Genomic DNA, 18,190 nt, shown 5'->3' with positions numbered 1-18,190 from the left:
TGCATTGCATTTAGTTTTCTTTTCTACTGTCTTAGGTGAAATGTTAAGTTGTTGATTTGAGGCCTTTCTTCTTTCTTAATATAAGTATTTACAGCTATACATTTCCTTCTAAGCACTGCTTTAGCTACATCCTGTGAGTTTCATTATGTTATGTCCTCATTTTCTTTCATGTCAAGTTATTTTCTGATTTTCCTTTCTATGTGCTTATCATTTTTTTGAAGACTGTCTAAACTGTCCAGTTTGACAGCTACCAGCCCCATATGACTACTTAAATTTAAATTAAAACATAATACAATAAAATAAATTTGTTATTCAGTCATACTAGCCACATTTCAAGTGCTAATTAGCTATGTTTGGTGAATGCCTGCTATATTGGACAGTGGACAAAAACCTTTCCACCATTTTACAACATTATGTTGGGCAGCACTACATAAGTATGCTCAGAGAGGGGAATATTCAAAGATGAAGTGTCAGTTCACAATGTACCTGCCTGCTGTTTTTCAAATGCCACATAGTGTATAAATGTCAATGCAGTTCAATGCCTCATTTGCTCAATATATTCTCTTGTTCACAGTAGTCTCTCGACAGGAATGTTTTTTGTGTTATGCAGCCCCAAGAGTTGATCTTGTTAGATCATCTCCGACATCTTCAACTACACTTTTGCTTCTGCTACTGCTCCTGGCGATTTCTTGCTCATCTTCTCCTACATTGTTTAGTAACTATCAAGCACTAATGTTCATAAAGAAAGGGAAAGCTGGAAGAGTTAATAAATGCTGAGTGTCTACCGTGTACCAGGCTCTCTCGGGAGCTTCTCATGTATTAGCTCACTCAAATCCAGAATAATTCTAGGAGGTAAATATTTTGATCTTTATTTTTTGATGAGAAAAAAAATCAATGTCTAAAATGTAAGGGCAGAAGCCCACACAAATTATAAATGACAGAATCAGGATTTGAATCTTTGTTAGGCTCCAAAACCCTCTCTCTCTTGCTTATTTAATTAATCATTTTTTTCAGACCCGTTTTAGGTTTACAGAAAAAATAGTCAGAAGATACAGAGGGTTTCTGTTTATCACCCCAATCACAGTTTCTCATATTATTAACATCTTGCATTAGTGTAGTAAATTTGTTACAATTAATGAACTAATGTTGATGCATTATTATTAACTAAAATACATAGTTTACATTAAGGTTCCCTCTGTGTGTTGTACAATTCTATGGGTTTTTGCAAAGATATGATTCATATATCCACCATTATAATATGGTACAAAATAGTTTCACTGCCCCCAAATTTCCCTATATTTCAACCATTCATTCCTCCTTCCCTCACCCTGAATGCCTGGAAACCACTGGTCTTTTTATTGTCTCCATAGTTTCGCCTTTTCCAGAATGTCGTATACTTGGCATTATACACTATGTAGTCTTTTCAGGCTGGTTTCCTTCACTTGGTAATATGCATTTCATGTTCCTCTATGTCTTTTCATGACATGATGGCTCGTTTTTTATATCACTGGAAAATAGTCCATTGCATAACTCTGTAACAGTTTGCTTATGCATTAGCCTATTGAAGGACATCTTGGTTGCTTCCAAGTTTTAACAATTATGAATAAAGCTGCTGTAAACATTAATTTACACGTTTTTGTGTATATAGAAGTATTCAGTTCCTCTGGGCAAATATCAAAGAGCATGACTGTTGGATTGAAAGGTAAGAGCATGTTTAGCTTTGGAAGAAACTACCCAACTGTCTTCCAAAGCAGTTGTGCCATTTTGCATTCTCACCAACTTTGAATGAGGGTTCCTGTTGCCCCCACATCCTTGCTGGCATTTGGTGTTGTCAATGTCGTGGATTTTAGCCATTCTGTAGGTGGTAGTGATATCTCAATATTGTTTTAGTTTGCAATTCCCTAATAACATATGATATTGAGCATCTTTTCAGATGTTTATTTGCCATCTATATATTTTCTTTGATGATGTGTCTGTTCAGACCTTTTGCCTATTTTTTAATTTGATTGTGTATTTTCTCATTGTTGAATCCTAAGAGTTACACTTTTAAGAAGTAGACTGTGTCTTTCAAGGAACTGGTCCATTTCATCTAGGTTATCCAATTTGTGGTCATAGAGTTGTTCCTAATATTCCTTTATTATCTTTTAATGCCCATGAAATCAGGAATGATGCCCTATCTTTCATTTCTGTATTAGTAATTTGTATCTTCTCTCATTTTTCCTTAGTTAGCCTGGCTAGAGCTTTATCATTCTATTGATCTTTTCAAAAAACAAGCTTTTAATTTCATCATTTTTCTTTATTGATTTCCCATTTTGAATTCCATTAATTTCTGCTCTTATGTTTATGATTTCTTTTCTTCTGCTTAATTTGGATTAAATTTGCCCTTCTTTTGCTACTTTCTTAAGGTGGAAGCCTTATATTGATTTTAGATCTTTCTTCTTTTCTGATGTTTGCATTCAATGCTACAAATTTCCTTTGAGCACTTCCTTTGCTGCATTCCCCAAATTTTTATAAGTTGTATTTTTATTTTATTTAGTTCAAAATATTTTCAGTATTCCTTAGGACTTCTGTGACCCTCATATTATTTAGAAGTATATTGTTTAATCTCAAGCATTTTGGGATTTTCTCAGTATTTTTCTGTTATTAATTTCTAATTTAATTCTATTGTGGTCTGAGAGTATACTTTTAATAACTTCTATTCTTCTAAATTTGTTAAGGTGTATTTTATGGCCCAGAATGTGGGTTTTCTTGGTAAACGTTCCATGTGAGCTTGAGAAGAATCTGTATTCTGCTGTTGCTGAAATATTCTATAAATGTCAATTTAGATTCAGTTGATTGATGGTGCTGTTCCATTCAACTATGTCCTTAATGATTTTCTGCTTGCTGGATCTGCCAATTACTAATAGAGGGACGTTGAAGTCTCTAATTGCAATAGTAGACTCATTTATTTCTCCTTGCAGTTCTGTCAGTTTTTGGCTCACACATTTTGATGTTGCGTTGTTAGGTGCATATACATTAAGAATTGTTATGTCTTCTTGGACATATGACCCCTTTATCATTATGTAATATATCTCTTTATCCCTGACAACATTTCTTGCTCTTAAAAATCTGCTTTGAATGACATTAATATAGCTACTTCGGCTTTCTTATGATTAGTATTAGCATGGTTATCTTTCCCGATTTCTTTATTTTTAATCTATCTGTGTCTTTAAGTAGGTTTCTTGTAGACAACATATAGTTGGGTCTTGTTTTTAATCTGTTGTGATACTCTGTAAATTAAATGGTTATTTATTTATTCATTCATTCATTTTTCCTCCCACATATTTTATTTGTTATTATTTGTGTGTGTGTGTGTGTGTGTGCGCGCGCGTGCAATAAGAACACTTAACATAATACAGTATTAACTATAGGCACTATATTATACAGTAGAAATCTAGGACTTAGTCATCTTGCATAACTGAAACTTGCATCCTTTAATGAATACCTCGCCAGACCCCAACCCCACCCCAAACCAGCCCCTGGCAACCATCATTCTACTTTTAGCTTCTATGAGTTGGACTATTTTAGATTCCTCATACAAGTAGGACCAAATGGTTTTTGTCTTTCTTCTTTCTTTCTTTTTCTGAGACGGAGTCTTGCTCTGTCGCCCAGGCTGGAGTGCAATGGTGCGATCTCGGCTCACTACAAGCTCCGCCTTCCGGGTTTATGCTATTCTCCTGCCTCAGCCTCCCGAGTAGCTGGTGCTATAGGCGCCTGCCACCGCACCTGACTAATTTTTTGTATTTTTAGTAGAGACGGAGTTTCACCATGGTCTTGATCTCCTGACCTTGTGATTCACCCGCCTCAGCCTCCCAAAGTGCTGGGATTACAGGCATGAGCCACCGCTCCCGGCCTGATTTTTGTGTTTCTAGCCAGCATATTTCTAAGTGATATATTTAGACAATGATGTTTCATATGGTTATTGGTATAATTGGATTAATATCTACCATAACAGTTACTGTTTTCTATTTGTTGCTCTTATTTTTTGTTAAGTGTTCTTATTTTTTGTTTCCTTTTTTTGTCTTCCACTCTTTTTCTGTCTTATGTGATTTTAGATAAACATTTTATACAATTCCATTTCTCTCCTGTCTTTGCAAATAAATTATGCTTTCTTTTTTATATTTTAGTGGTTGTCCTAGAGTTAACAATTTACAATTACAAGTAACCCATGTACACTTTCAAATAACACTACACCACTTCACAAGTAATGCAAATTCCCAATGTTTTCCTCCCATCCCTTACAACATTACTATTATTCATTTCCCTATCCCCAAACTGAGTACAATATTGCTGTTATTCTTTAGAATAAACTGTTATCTATTAAATCAACTAAGAAAATTAAAATATTTTATTTTGCTTTCATTTATTTCTTCTCTAATGCTCTTCCTTTCTTTATGTAAATTAGAGTTACTGACCTATATGATTTTCCTTCTTTCTGAAAGACTTTCAAAATATTTCGTGCTCAACAGGTCTACTGGATACAAATTCCCCATTTTTTAAATTTGTTGAGAAATTATTTATTTCTACTTCACTTTTGAAAGATAATTTTGCTGGGTACAGAATTCTAGGTTGGTTTTTCTTGTTTCAACACTTTAAATATTATGCACCACTGTCTTCTCACTTATGTGATTTCTCTTTCTTTCCTTCTTTCTTTCTTTATTTCTTTCTCCCTTCCCCCTCCCCTCCCCTCCCCTTCCCTCCCCCACTTCCTTCCATTCCTTTCCCTCTCCTCCCCTCCCCTCCCCTCCCTTCCCTTCTCCTTCCTTCCTTCCTTTCTTCCTTCCTTCTTCTCTTTCTCTCTCTCTCTTTTTCTCTCTCTTTCTTTCTTTCTTTCCTTCCTTCCTTCCTTCTTTCCTTCCTTCCTTCTTTCTTTCTTTCTTTCTTTCTTTCTTTCTTTCTTTCTTTCTTTCTTTCTGAAACAAGGTCTCCCTCTGTCACCCAGCTTGAAGTACAGTGACATGATCTCAGCTCGTTGCAACCTCTGCCTCCCAGGTTCAAGTGATTCTTGTGCTTCCCAGCTACCTGAGTAGCTGGGATTAAAGGTGTGTGCCACATCTGGCTAATTTTTGTATTTTCTGTAGAGATGGGGTTTCTCCATGTTGGCCAAGCTGGTCCTGAACTGAACTCAAGTGATCCTCTCATCTCAGCCTCCGAAAATGCTAGGATTACAGATGTGAGCCACCATGCTGGGCCCCACATGGTTTCTACCTAAAAGCCTGATGTAATTATCATTGTTCCTTCTCTATAAGTAAGGTGGGTTTCTTTTTCCTCTGGCTTCTTTTCCCTCTGGCTTATTTTTGTCTTTGCTTTTCTGTGGTTTAAATGTGATTTGCCTATGTGGAGATTTTGGGGGGATATTTATCCTGCTTTGTGTTCTCTGGGCTTCCTGAATCTGTGGTTACGTGTCTCTTATTAATTTGGAGAAAATTCTCTGTCATTATTGCTTCAAATGTTGCTTCTGTTTCTTTCTCTTTCTTCTCCTTCTGGTATTCTCATTATATGTATTTATACCTTTGGTAATTGTCCCACAATTTGGGGGTATTCTATTCTGTTTTTATTCATTATTTTTTCTCTTTGCTTTTCAGTTTGAGATGTTTTTACTGATATATTTTTAATTTTGCTGATTCTTTTCTCAGCCATGTCCATCTACTGATAAGTAATCAAAGGCATTCCTCCCTTCTATTGCAGGATTTTTAATTTGTGTAATAGCATTTCCTTTTGAGTCTTTCATAGAGTTTTCATGTTTGTATTTACACTACCCATCAATTTTTGCATGTTGTCCACTTTTTCCATTGGAACCCTTAGCATATCACTCAGAATTCTTTCAAATTCCCAGTCTGATAATTTTAAAATTTCTGCCATATATGAGTCTAGTTGCAAGGTCTGCTCTGTCTCTTCACACTGTGGTTTTCATCTTTTTTCATGCCTTGTAATTTTTTGATGAAAGCTAAGTATGAAGAACTGGGTAAAAAAAAAAAAACTGAGATAAACATGTCCTCAGTGTGAGGTTTTACGGTTTATATGTTTTATGTCTTTAGTGTGAGGTTTTATGTCTTTAGTGTGAGGTTTTATATGACTAGGAGTTTCACTGTGTTTCCTCTTTTCAGTAACTCTAAGTGTCAGAGGCTAAAGTTTCCTGTGGTGTCCTTGTTTTTGTCTCCTCTGTTGTCTTTGGATTTCCCTGGTGACTTCTTAAATCATTGCTGAGGTTTGCAGTTCTTTCCACTGTAATTCCTGTTGTTGTACGGAACCCTATTAAGGAGAAGGTAAGGTGTAGAGTGAAGGAAATTGTTCCATAGTCCTAAAATTTGCTTCAGTGTTTTGGTGAGCCTGTGCCCTGGACCGTGACACAGTCATAAGTTTGTTGTATTTCCTCTAGCACAAAATGACAGGTTAGACTAAATCATATCAGGAGCCTCAACAAGTGCTATCTAAATTCTCTGATTGCAATAATTTAATCTCTTAGTTTGGAAATATCTTTGTGTCATTTTTGTAAACATCCACCAGGTGGAGAGAAAATGAGTCTCTCGTCAGTAACAGGGTAACAGGTAGACAGGAAAGGACATTCCCACAGCAACATTTGGATATGCTCAGTTTTTCCCCACAATGAATGCTCTACTTAAAGTGAAACAGCAATCTCAACATTTCGAAGATGTTCTTAAAACATCTTTATTGGAGATTTATTACTTAATTGAAGTTGTCTTATTGCTTCTGGGAATTTTACCAGAGGCCATTAGAGGGAGCTCAAAGCTTTTAAAATAATATATATTTTTCTTTCTCTGCTTTCAGCACTTGATAGTTATTGCTAGCACTTTATTCTTAAGACCCTGAATTTTCCTCATTTTTTTTAAAGATCAATTGAAATGCAGGAAATTTACCCTAATATGTGTACCTGAGAATAAAAAGAGAATAAATTGCTTTTAATGAATTACTTACTTTAGTAATATAAATACGTCATTGCAGTATCGCAGTATTGGAGAATAGTCTGTTTTCATTTTAACCATGCGAAGAATAAGAAATTACTTTAGAGATCCTCATAAATTAAAATTTTTTAAAAGGAATGAATTGCTTTCTAAAAAGACACAAAGAATATACATGATCTAATACAACAAAATCTATAAGCAACATCTTACTGGCATTTAGGAAAGATTAAATCCTTACTCTATATAGGTAATTTTTTCCCTAACATATGTATTTATATTTTCCTTTAAATTAAATTTTAGGTCACAACTTTTGATCCATAGGGATTTTTTGGTAATTCTGTTCTAATTATTTTCTAATTTCCATTATCTTCTTTGATTTATGACTTATTTAAAACTGTTTTAAACTTCCAATTGCATGAGGATTTTATCCTTTTTTTGATTTCTAATTTTGTTACATTGAGATACAAGAATGGGTCTACATTATGTTGGGTTTTTTTAAGGTTCAAATTTTGGGTACAGGGGCGTGTATGTGTGCATGTGTGAGAGAAAGATACAAGATTTTAGCTGTGACTTTTTTGTTATCTCGATGTTTCAGCTAAATTCTCAGCTTGTCAATGTGCATTTTTGCTTGGCATTCTAAGATAATGTGAGACTGGGTTTACAAAACTTAAATCATCCTTCACTTCAAATGCTGTATGAAACCAGCCTAAAGAACTAGTTATGGGATGATAAAGAAGCAGAAAAGAAGTACAGTATTTCTTTAAAGAGAAAGTTGGAGAATCATGATGTTTCTTATCTCCATCTAGATGTGGTGCTAATGCTACTCTCACAGCCAGGGACACATATTGGCAGAAACAATCAAAGAGCAAGACAGATGCTCCCTGGAATTTGAGGACACAGTAATGGGTACGGGGTTCATGAATAAATACATTCTAAAAGTGAGAGCCAAAGTGATCTGCCTAGAAATGGACTGCACTTTCATAGTCTGTTAGGGCAAAAGTGAATGCATATTTCTCTCAAGATTTTATGGCTACTGAGGAGGAATGTACCACCCAAGAGTATTACTTAGGAGAATAGGTAGCCACAACAGTAAGGTGCGCTGCTAGAAGCTAGTATCTAAGCTTAGGATTTGTAAGCCGTATGCATAAGCAATACTACGGGCTCTTTCACAGTTTTTCACAAAACTGCCTTTAAAAGAAAGAGCACTGGAATACAAAGCAAAGCTTCATACCAGATTGTGACCCTGTGAGCCTGGAAAAATTGTTTTCTCCTTAACATCCCTTTTATATCCTTCCTTCTCTCCCCATTGACCAAAAGCACATCCAGGAAGTGAGAAGGGAGTGTACCAAAAAGGAGGAAAGAAGCCAACCACGTCCTGCTTTCTCATTGTAAGTTTTTGAGCACATATGAACTGAGCTGGGGATGGAGAATCATCTAAAATTGGGTGAGAATGTAGGGTTTATATTTGACTATGCTGTATTTTATTACATGAAAATGATTAGAAGAGCTATAAAACTTGTCAATATTTCATTCAGGAGCAAAGTCTTTAAAAGTTGAAAGATTACTTAGTTTCTCCTTGCACTTTGCAACAAGCTTGATAGTTCAATATACTATGTATAAAGATACAAACAAATAAATCCATATTCTTATCCATATCTATTCCTATATCTATGCTATGTACACACACACACACACACACACACACGTCCAAGATGGTTAATTATATTTTTTAAATGTGTTACATGTTTCCCAACATTTGACATTTTCTACTTTTTGTGGAAATCTTCAAATTTTCTTTACATAGTTTGAAGCTATCTTGTTCACATGGATTCAGAATTATGGCTTACAGGTAAACTGTTTATTTAGTCACATGTTAGAATTCAGTTATCCCTCATAAATCTTTTCCCTTATAGTCTATTTTGTTTGAAATTAATGTAATAGCAACAAACTTCTTTTGGTTAGTGTTTGCTTTTCCATCTTTGAAATTTCTATTATTCTGTGTCATTATGTTTAAGTATGTCTTTTTTTTTTTTTTTTTTTTTTTAAGATGGAGTCTTGCTCTGTCACCCAGGCTGGAGTGCAGTGGCACTATCTCAACTCACTGTAACCTCTGTCTCCTGGCATTTAGTAAAGGTTAAATCCTTACTCTATATAGGCAATTTTTTCCCTAACATATGTATTTATATTTTCCTTTCAATTAAATTTTATGTATGCAATTTTTGCATTTTTAGTAGAGACAGGGTTGCGCTTTATTGGCCAGGCTGGTCTCAAACTCCTGGCCTCAGGTGATCTGCCCGCCTCAGCCTCCCAAAGTGCTGGGATTACAGGTGTGAGCCATTGCACCTGGCCCTTTTAAGTACGTCTTTTAAATAGCACAGAGCTGGATTTTATTATTTTATACAATATAAAGCTCTTTGTCTTTTTTCTGGCAAGTTTAATTCATTTTATTATTATTTTTGTTTTAGATTTATTTCTATAATCTTATTTTGTGCTTTTGTCTCTACCAGTTTTCTATGCTTCTTTTTCCTTCTTTCTCATTCTCAATTGAATTAATCAAACTTTCTATATTTTCTTTTTGCACCTTCACTAATTCCACTCCACATTGATTTTATTTCTATATTTTATAGGTATACTTCACTGAATAAGTTAATTTTCATAAAGTCATACAAGAAGCTTAAAAATCAAAGCTTTCATGTGTAGGCTTATGAGGAAAAGAGGCAAGCCTAGCCTTTCTATTCTTAAATCCCACTCCCCAGAAGCAATCAGTTTAAATACCTTAGTTCTTTCTTCTAATAATTATCTTTATTGTCTCTAAATAATATTTTTTTCTGCTGCTTTTTGAATTTTTTATTTTAGACACTGTCTGTCGACTTGCTCCTATGGTTATTGTCCTGGGACTTTCTTTAATATTTTCCTGATATTTCTATATTGGATCCCGTGCTTCCTAGACCCCATGGCTTCTTGTTTCCTAGTCCACCAGCTCGTTTTGGCAAAACACATCCTTCTGTAGATTACTAAAAGTAGATGCCTGGTGGAGAATTCTTCTCAGAACTTACATATCTGAAAATATATTTATCCTACTCTCACACTTGATTATTAGTGAGGTATGAAGACATGAAATTTTAAATCAACAATCATTATCCCTTAGAATCTTAAAAGCATTTTTCTATTGCTTTATCCCTTCCAATATTCTGTTGACAAGCGCAATGTCATTCTCTATCTGGCTTTATTATTTCTCTGGGAAACTTTCAAGTTTATCTTTTAATTGCTCATGTTCTGATATTTCACAGTGATGTGCTTTGATAAGAGGCTTTCTTTTCCTTCATTGATTATGCTTTACACTCAGTGGAGCATCTCCAGTCTATAGTCTCATATCTTTAGGCCCTCAAATGGTTTGTACTGTGTTTTTGATACTTTCCTGTTCTGAGTTTTCTTTTTTTTCTTTCATTTATAAATTACCCAGTCTCGTGTATTTCTTCATAGCACCACAAACAAACACAAAACAAATTAGCAGATGAACAAGAAAGTAATGTAACTCCCCCATCTGTTAGGCCAGGAGTCCCCAATCCCAATCCCTAGATCGTAGATCTGTACTGGCCTGTGGCCTGTTAGGAACCAGGCTGCATAGCAAGAGGTAAGCAGTGGGCGGACAAGCCCTACCATCTGGGCTCCACCTCCTGTCAGATCAGCAGGCATTAGATTCTCATAGGAGTCAGAACCCTATTGTGAACTGCACATGGAAGGGATCTAGGCCATGCACTCCTTAAGAGAATCTAATGCCTGATGATCTGAGGTGGAACAGTTTAATCCCCAAACCATCCCCCATCCCCGTCCATGGTAAAATTGTCTTCCCTGAAACCAGTTCCTGGTGCTAAAAGGGTTGGGGACCGCTGTGTTGACTTATTAGATATCACTGGTCAAGCAAGTTTTTTCTTCTCCCCTTCAGCATTTTGGTCATGCTATCTGTGAAAGTACTCAATGAAATCAGTCAGTTGTATAAAATTAATATTTTTGAGAATGCATACCTTAGTGGTTAGGAACACAGGATCTGGAGTCAGACTGCCTGAACGTAAAGGCTGACTTCTCCACTTCCTAGTTTATGACCTTGGACAAATCTTTAGCCTCTGTTTTGTCACTTGTAAAATGAGGATAATAATAGTTCTTACCATTAATTCTCCTTGTTGTGAATATTCAATCAGTGAATCATGTAGAGCTTAGAACATTGACTGGCATGTATGCTGGTAGTTACGCAGCTATGCATAAACTACTGGCAAGGCGCTCGGTGAGGTATGGGGAATACCAAGCTGAACAGGGTTTTTATAGCAGGAAGACAGGAAATTGATCTTGAGCTAAATATTTGTCAGAAAGTATAGATTAATGATTGAGTGGGAACAGAAACCAAATAAACTTGGAAAAAACCTTGATATAAACCACTACCTTTGATTTACTTAAGGAAAAGTAGATTTAGCTCTTATTACCTGTATTAATGGGAAGAGCACTGGTGCCAATAATCACAAACAGAAGATGATCTGAAATTCATTTCCATTTGGCTTTGAAAAGCCTAACATTATTATTCAGGGGCCATTTGTCTTAGTATGTCTTACTGAAGTCAATATTAAAATGATTTTTCATTTTATGAAGACAACAGTCCATGGTAGAAGGAAATAGCACACATCTTGGCAGGGAAAAGCCAATTTGGATCATTAATCGGTTGCAGAGAATTCACAAGTTATATAAATACAGATAGAGAAAAATAAGCATTAGTAAAATCTCTCTAGTGAAACAGTAATTCAATATGAGTGTAAAATCATTTCAGTTGAAAAAGGGATTAAAATCTAAGAATTTATTATATCATTGTATTAAACTAAATTCTTAATGTGAATGAATTTAAAGTTTATCTTTGTTTCACACAGCTTAGATTACAATCTTTGCACTGTCATAATATATGCTCTCAGGAGGTAGTTGAAATTAAGATAAAATAATATTGCAACAATTTGATTTTTTTTAACATCATCTAAACTCTATCTGCTATGGAATACAGAAAAAGGTATAGTTTCATATTGAAATAGCTTTCTAATATTATGATAGGATGAAAGATCAATGACAGAACTAAACTATAGAATTTAAAAATTGTAAGTTATGATTTATCCTTTTTGTAACCTTCATTTAGGTGAAAATATTTTTGGAAATATAGAATGTAATGTTGATATAATTGTGATTTCCACTCAGAAGACTTGTGTATCTCTATTTATCCCAGCTATTTCATTTTAGTTTTGAGATGGAGTCTCACTCTGTCACCCAGGCTGGAGTGCAGTGGCACGATCTTGGCTCACTGAAAACTCTGCCTCCTGGGTTCAAGCAATTCTCTGCCTCAGCCTCCCGAGTAGCTGGGATTACAAGCGCCCACCACCACGCCCAGCTAATTTTTGTATTTTTAGTAGAGACGGGGTTTCACCATCTTGGCTAGGCTGGTCTTGAACTCCTGACCTTGTGATCCACCTGCCTCAGCCTCCCAACGTGCTGGGATTACAGGCGTGAGCCACCGCGCCTGGCCATATTTCTTTTTTCTTAGGCTTTTGTTGAAAATAGTGAAACATGATATGAATTTCCTGTTGTAGATATTTTCCACTTTTACCAAATAGAAATTTAAAGGGCCCACTGGAGAACTTGTCTAATAGATTTTTCTAATGGTTTTTTTCCTATTCATTTTGACTATATTAATTCATAGAATTATCTTTAGTAACAATAAACTCTAAATATAGATAGTAAATCCGTTTAAAATATTTATTGGTGATACTAAGTGGTAGACTGCAAGGAAAAAAGAGTAATGAGACGTGTAGTGCAAAATTCAATCAAGCATCTGTTTGTGATAGTGCAGGAATGCAATGATGTGGGAGTTGAAATGCATTTTATCATTAAAGGCATCAAATTCAACATGAGAGTTCTGAAACTTTTGAGGGAAATCCTGTCAAATGGGGGCCTGCTAACACAATACTTTCACCCTTAGAATAAGCTATTATGTTTCATACACTTAAACATTCCATTATTTTTTTCTGCCAGAAGCGTGGAATTCTGAACTCTAGCAGACAATGCACAGAAACCCAAAGATCAATGTGTTTCTAAAGGATTATATCGCTGTCAGTGCTTCCCAGGCTGTTTATTTATTGTGAGAAACTTAACTCCTTCAAGCTTTTCAGTAATTCACCCCTTTTGTCCATGTCAAGATGAAGTGATCTCTTGTTTCTAACAATGGACTATTTGATGATCACATCATCAAAGCCACTGGAAGTGCACAAAGCAAGGAGGCATGTCACACTGTGCAAATGGCCTTCAGCTTGACTGCCATGGCACCGCCACCATTGCACCATTGTGTCACCTAAGTGGCAAAGCCAGTGCCACAGAGGACACAGAGCCATCAGGACAGATCATCACCCAGGACAGGAGAATTCACTTAAAATACAGAGTCCATGACCATACTCATGGAACATATTTTACGTTCATTATTGATAGCAGCAAACCATGAACAGAATTTTCAACACTGCCTGAAAGATGACTCAAAATGAAAGGAGAGAATGGGAAAATATAATCAGAGAAGACTGTATTAAAGAACGATTCTTCCCCACAGGGAGAAGGCATATTTCATTTAGTAACAATTCCTCTTGGATTTTGCTTGCATTTGCTTCCTTTGTTCATGAGAATCTAGCAGTTCTAGGCACCATTGAATCCCATGTTTCAAGTTGGTAAATGAGGCCTGTTTTCTTAGAAAGTCGTATGCTAACAGTAAAAAAAGAAGGGTGGGGGGGGGCATTGTACAATACTTTCCCTCTCTTTTGTAAGAAAATCCCTATTACAATTAGGCATTTCCTCTGCACTTAATCTGTACAAAATCTATTTTATTTCTCATATTGTATTGTCATTTTCATGTAAATGTTTGTATCCTCCATTATCCTGTAAGTGCCTCGTGGGCACGTACAGTGTCTCTCTTATTGCTTGTTTACTTAAAAAAAATTTTGCAAATTTAATATTGGGACATGGTTAACAAAAATTAGTACAAAAGTATATACAATAAAGAGCAACTTTCCTTCCAACTACAGAATGACTGTCCTTTCGCCAGGAGCAACTACCATTGGTTTTCATGTGCATGTTCTTTGAGAAATGTTCTGTACATATACAAATGTTTGTAACATGGTGGTATGTTACATGATCTTTCCTGAACATTGTTTATTTCCCTTTAACAGTAATTTTTGCCTAACTTTTCACATGAGCCTATGATCTATGGATATGACATATTTATTTTACAAGTTTCTTGTGAATAAACATTTGGATGGTTTCCAGTTGCTTTTATTACAAACAAGACCTCAATAAACATACTAATTACATTTTTATGTACATACATGAGTATAACTGGATGTGAAATTTCTAAAATACAATTTCTATGTTAAAAAAGGCTATCACTTAAATTTTGTAAGATATTTCTGAACCTCACTAAATTTTACTTCTATCAACAGTGTATGATAGTCTCTTTTCCCCATGACTTTGACAATGCTGTATATCACCAAACATGATGACCTTTTCCAATCATGTAAGTGAAACATGACATCTTATCTAAATTTGTATGTTTTTTAAAGTAATGAATGAATTTGAGCATTTAAAAGCGTGTATATGTACTAGTTATATTTTATAAGGTATTTTGCAGTATAATGTGGTTAGTTTTAGAAAACATTACAAGGGTAGAATGCAAGGCGTATCCTCTGCCTTCAGAGTATAAAGTTCAATTCATCTAATTAAATTACTTTAAGTCCTTTCTATTCTCTTCTTTTCTGATCTGTTTGTCTACTTTGTCATGAACTGACTTTAGGAGTTAGAGTCTCTTACTATTATTACGTTTATCTTTTTTTCTTGTATTTCTTATTATTTTGATTTATAAATTCTGATGTTATTGAACCACTTATTGATATAAGTTGTCTTTTTGGTCTTATTTAATATTATCTACCTGAGTTTAGCAGTCTGATATTAACATTAAATTCCTGATTTTTGTAATATTTTCCAGGTATATTTTACTCACACCTTCACTTGTAACATTTCAAACACTTTATTGTTCATATGTATTTTGTATATCCAACATGGTTGTTTTATTTTTTATCTGTATGTTGTTTATATTACTTGTATACTATTTATACTGACATATTAATGTTTAAACTATTTACATTTATATGTGACATATGTATTTGATCATTTTTTTGCCATTTTGTTTTATGCCTTCTGTTTTCAATACTTTTTTAGATTTTAATATTTTGCTCTATGGATGTGTTTTGTTTACTTTTGTGTGTCCATGCTTTTCCTACCAATTTGGAAGTTTGATTTTTTTTCTCAGTGAATTTATAACTCGATGTAATTTACTTAAATTTTTATTCCTTTATCAACTTTAGACAGCATCTATAAGAATGTAAATTTCTACTGTAAAAATGAATAATTAATATACTGTTTCACATTTCCCACTGAGATGAGGAATTCACCAAACTGTACCATTGGAATTTTGGTGGCTATATTATTATTTGTAGTTATTCTCAATTATATCTTTAACTAATATATCATCTTCTCTTTCTTGAGCTATTCCCTTGAAATAATGTTTTATAACACCCACTATGAAAGATGTATCAACCAATAAACTTAAGATTGTTATATTTCACCTTTTCCTCCTCATTCCATCTATCTGTTTTGTTGCTGCTGTTGTTTATTTTTTTCTTGTCAGAAAGGTAATGTGCCAAAGTCATAACAAGATATGAGGGTGGCACATCTCACACTTGAGCATGAACACCCAATCATCATACTTACAGACTACAAAAGGATTGTGTTGTTGTTGATTTTGAGACAGGGTCTCCCTCTACTGCCCAGACTGAAGTACAGTGCCACAATCGTAGCTCACTGTAGCCTTGACCTTCCTGGGCTCAAGTGATTCTCCCATCTCAGCCTTCCGAGTAGCTGGAACTACAGGTGTGTGCCAACATTCTTGGCTAATATTTGTATTTTTTCTTTTTTTTTTTGGTAGAGATAGAGTCTCACTATGTTTCCTAGGCTGATCTCGAACTCCTGACTTCAAGTGATCCTCCTGCTTTGGCCTCCCAAAGTGCTGAGATTACAGGCATGAACCACTGCCTCTGATCATTAATCTCTTTTTGTCGGTCATCTAGTTACTTCTGTGTTGTTGTGGTTTATAACATTTATATTCTATTCAAAAACTTTAATTGCAACTTTTATTTAGTCTTTATTTTATTCTGAAGTCATTTTAATAATAATCAACTGTTTTTATCTTCATATTGAGTGGCTATATTTTGTTAAGTGCATTTTTCAAAAGAGTTTTTAGATATTATGAAATATCTTCTTAATATCTTCCTGAATTGTTGCATATTTGAGCATGTTTTAATTTTTATGTGATTAATTGATCTAGGTTATCTTCTTCAGAGCTGGAGGCTCACCTGCTTCTTGCAAACATAGCGTGTCTGAATGTGGCCACCTCACCTGCCCTTCAATTGTGTGAGTTGGATCCAGGATGCTCTGGCAGTTTCCATATACATTTAAATTAGTTGTGCTTTTCCAAACAACGGATTATGAATAGACTTCTTAGGAAGTTCAACCTATCTTTGGAGAACTCCAAGTTTTAGAGAACTCACTGCCTGAGATGATTAGAAGAAAAAAATACATCTTCTCGTGGCTTCCTCCCTTGACCATGTCCAATTTGCTCTGCCCTCAGCAACACTTCTCCATGGATAGAAGATCTGGGTTATGGCTGCTGTCTAAGTTCATCAAAAGTAATGAAGCACAAGGGATCAAATATAGCTTACCAAGTCAATTTATTTAAACTAGTCAATTTATTTGTCTACTCTTGGTGGCTAAAACAAAGTTAATTCTTAGTTCATATTTGTTAAATTAAGAACAAAAGACTTATCTGTAGAGATTCTGGAGCATATCCATACTGTAATGTATACTTTGCCAGTAAGTAATTCCTATACTTCCTTTTTTATTTTTATAGTAAATGTCAGTTACCTTGTACCTATGCTTCACAATGTTGTTTCTGAAATTATATATCATTCTTATATCTTTAAGATCAGAGTCAAAATTTGTGACAAATGAAATACTGTGGATTTGATAAAGAAGAGGGCTTCTCTTTGGTTAAGAAAGAAAGGAATAGGCTGGGCGCGGTGGCTCACGTCTGTAATCCCAGCACTTTGGGAGGCTGAGGTGGGCGGATCGCGAGATCAGGAGATATGAGACCATCCTGGCTAACACAGTGAAATCCCACCTCTACTAAAAATACAAAAAATTAGCCGGGTGTGGTGGCAGACGCCTGTAGTCCCAGTTACTCAGGAGGCTGAGGCAGGAGAATGGCTTGAACCTGGGAGGCGGAGCTGGCAGTGAACCAAGATAGTGCCACTGCACTCCAGCCTGGGAGACAGAGCGAGACTGTCAAAAAAAGAAAAGAGGAAGGAATAAATATAAGGAAATACATTTTTAAAAATAAATTACCTTTCACATTTGACCTTAGTCATCAACTAATATCATGGTTTATAACATCACAGTAATTCATGTTAACAACATTCACTTCTAAAATTGCAATAACATAGTTGCTATGGTTTGAATGTGTCCCCCAAAAAGCGTGTGTTGGAAACCTAATCCCCAGTGCAACAGTGTTGGGAGGTGTTTAGGTTATGAGGGCTCCGCCTTCATGAGGGAATTAATGCTGATTATAAAAAGGCTGGAGGTAGGGGGAACCAGGGGACAGAGAGAGATTTGTTAAAGGATACAATATTATCGGGAGGTAGGAGTAATCAGCTCTAGTGTTCCAGAGCACTATAGGATGACTATAGTTAACAGTAGTATACCTTGGCAAATAGCTAGAATAGAGGATATTGAAAGTTCCCAACCCAAAGAAGTGATACATGTTTGAGATTCTTTATTCCTTGATCAGATCAATACACATTGTATGTATCAAAACATCACTGTGTACCTTATAAATATGTACAATTAGTATGTGTCAATTAAACATTTAAAAAAATCTTTTGGGGGCAGGGATGGGGAGGTAGCTTATTAAAAATGCAGGTACTGGCACCATCCCTAGTGAGTCTGAGAGATTTCGTCGCTGGAGGACAGAGGAAATGGGCTGGAATAGTAGAACTGAGAGCAGAGGTGATTCTGGTTGTGAAAACAGGATTCACAGACTAGTGCCTAGG

General features: G+C 35.3%; 1 non-coding gene across 1 annotated transcript; it reads right to left on the bottom strand.

The window, feature by feature from the left end:
- Positions 1–15,708: 15,708 nt before the first annotated feature.
- On the bottom strand, positions 15,709–15,812 carry LOC114679173 (small nucleolar RNA U13). The gene has a single exon (XR_003730848.2). It is a non-coding gene; the product is annotated as a small nucleolar RNA U13 (small nucleolar RNA).
- Between the last annotated feature and the right edge of the window lie 2,378 nt (positions 15,813–18,190).

This window comes from Macaca mulatta, chromosome 6 (assembly GCF_049350105.2).
Source record: "Macaca mulatta isolate MMU2019108-1 chromosome 6, T2T-MMU8v2.0, whole genome shotgun sequence".
In the NCBI taxonomy this organism is placed as follows: Eukaryota; Metazoa; Chordata; class Mammalia; order Primates; family Cercopithecidae; genus Macaca; species Macaca mulatta.
This window is presented reverse-complemented; position numbering and strand designations above follow the sequence as displayed.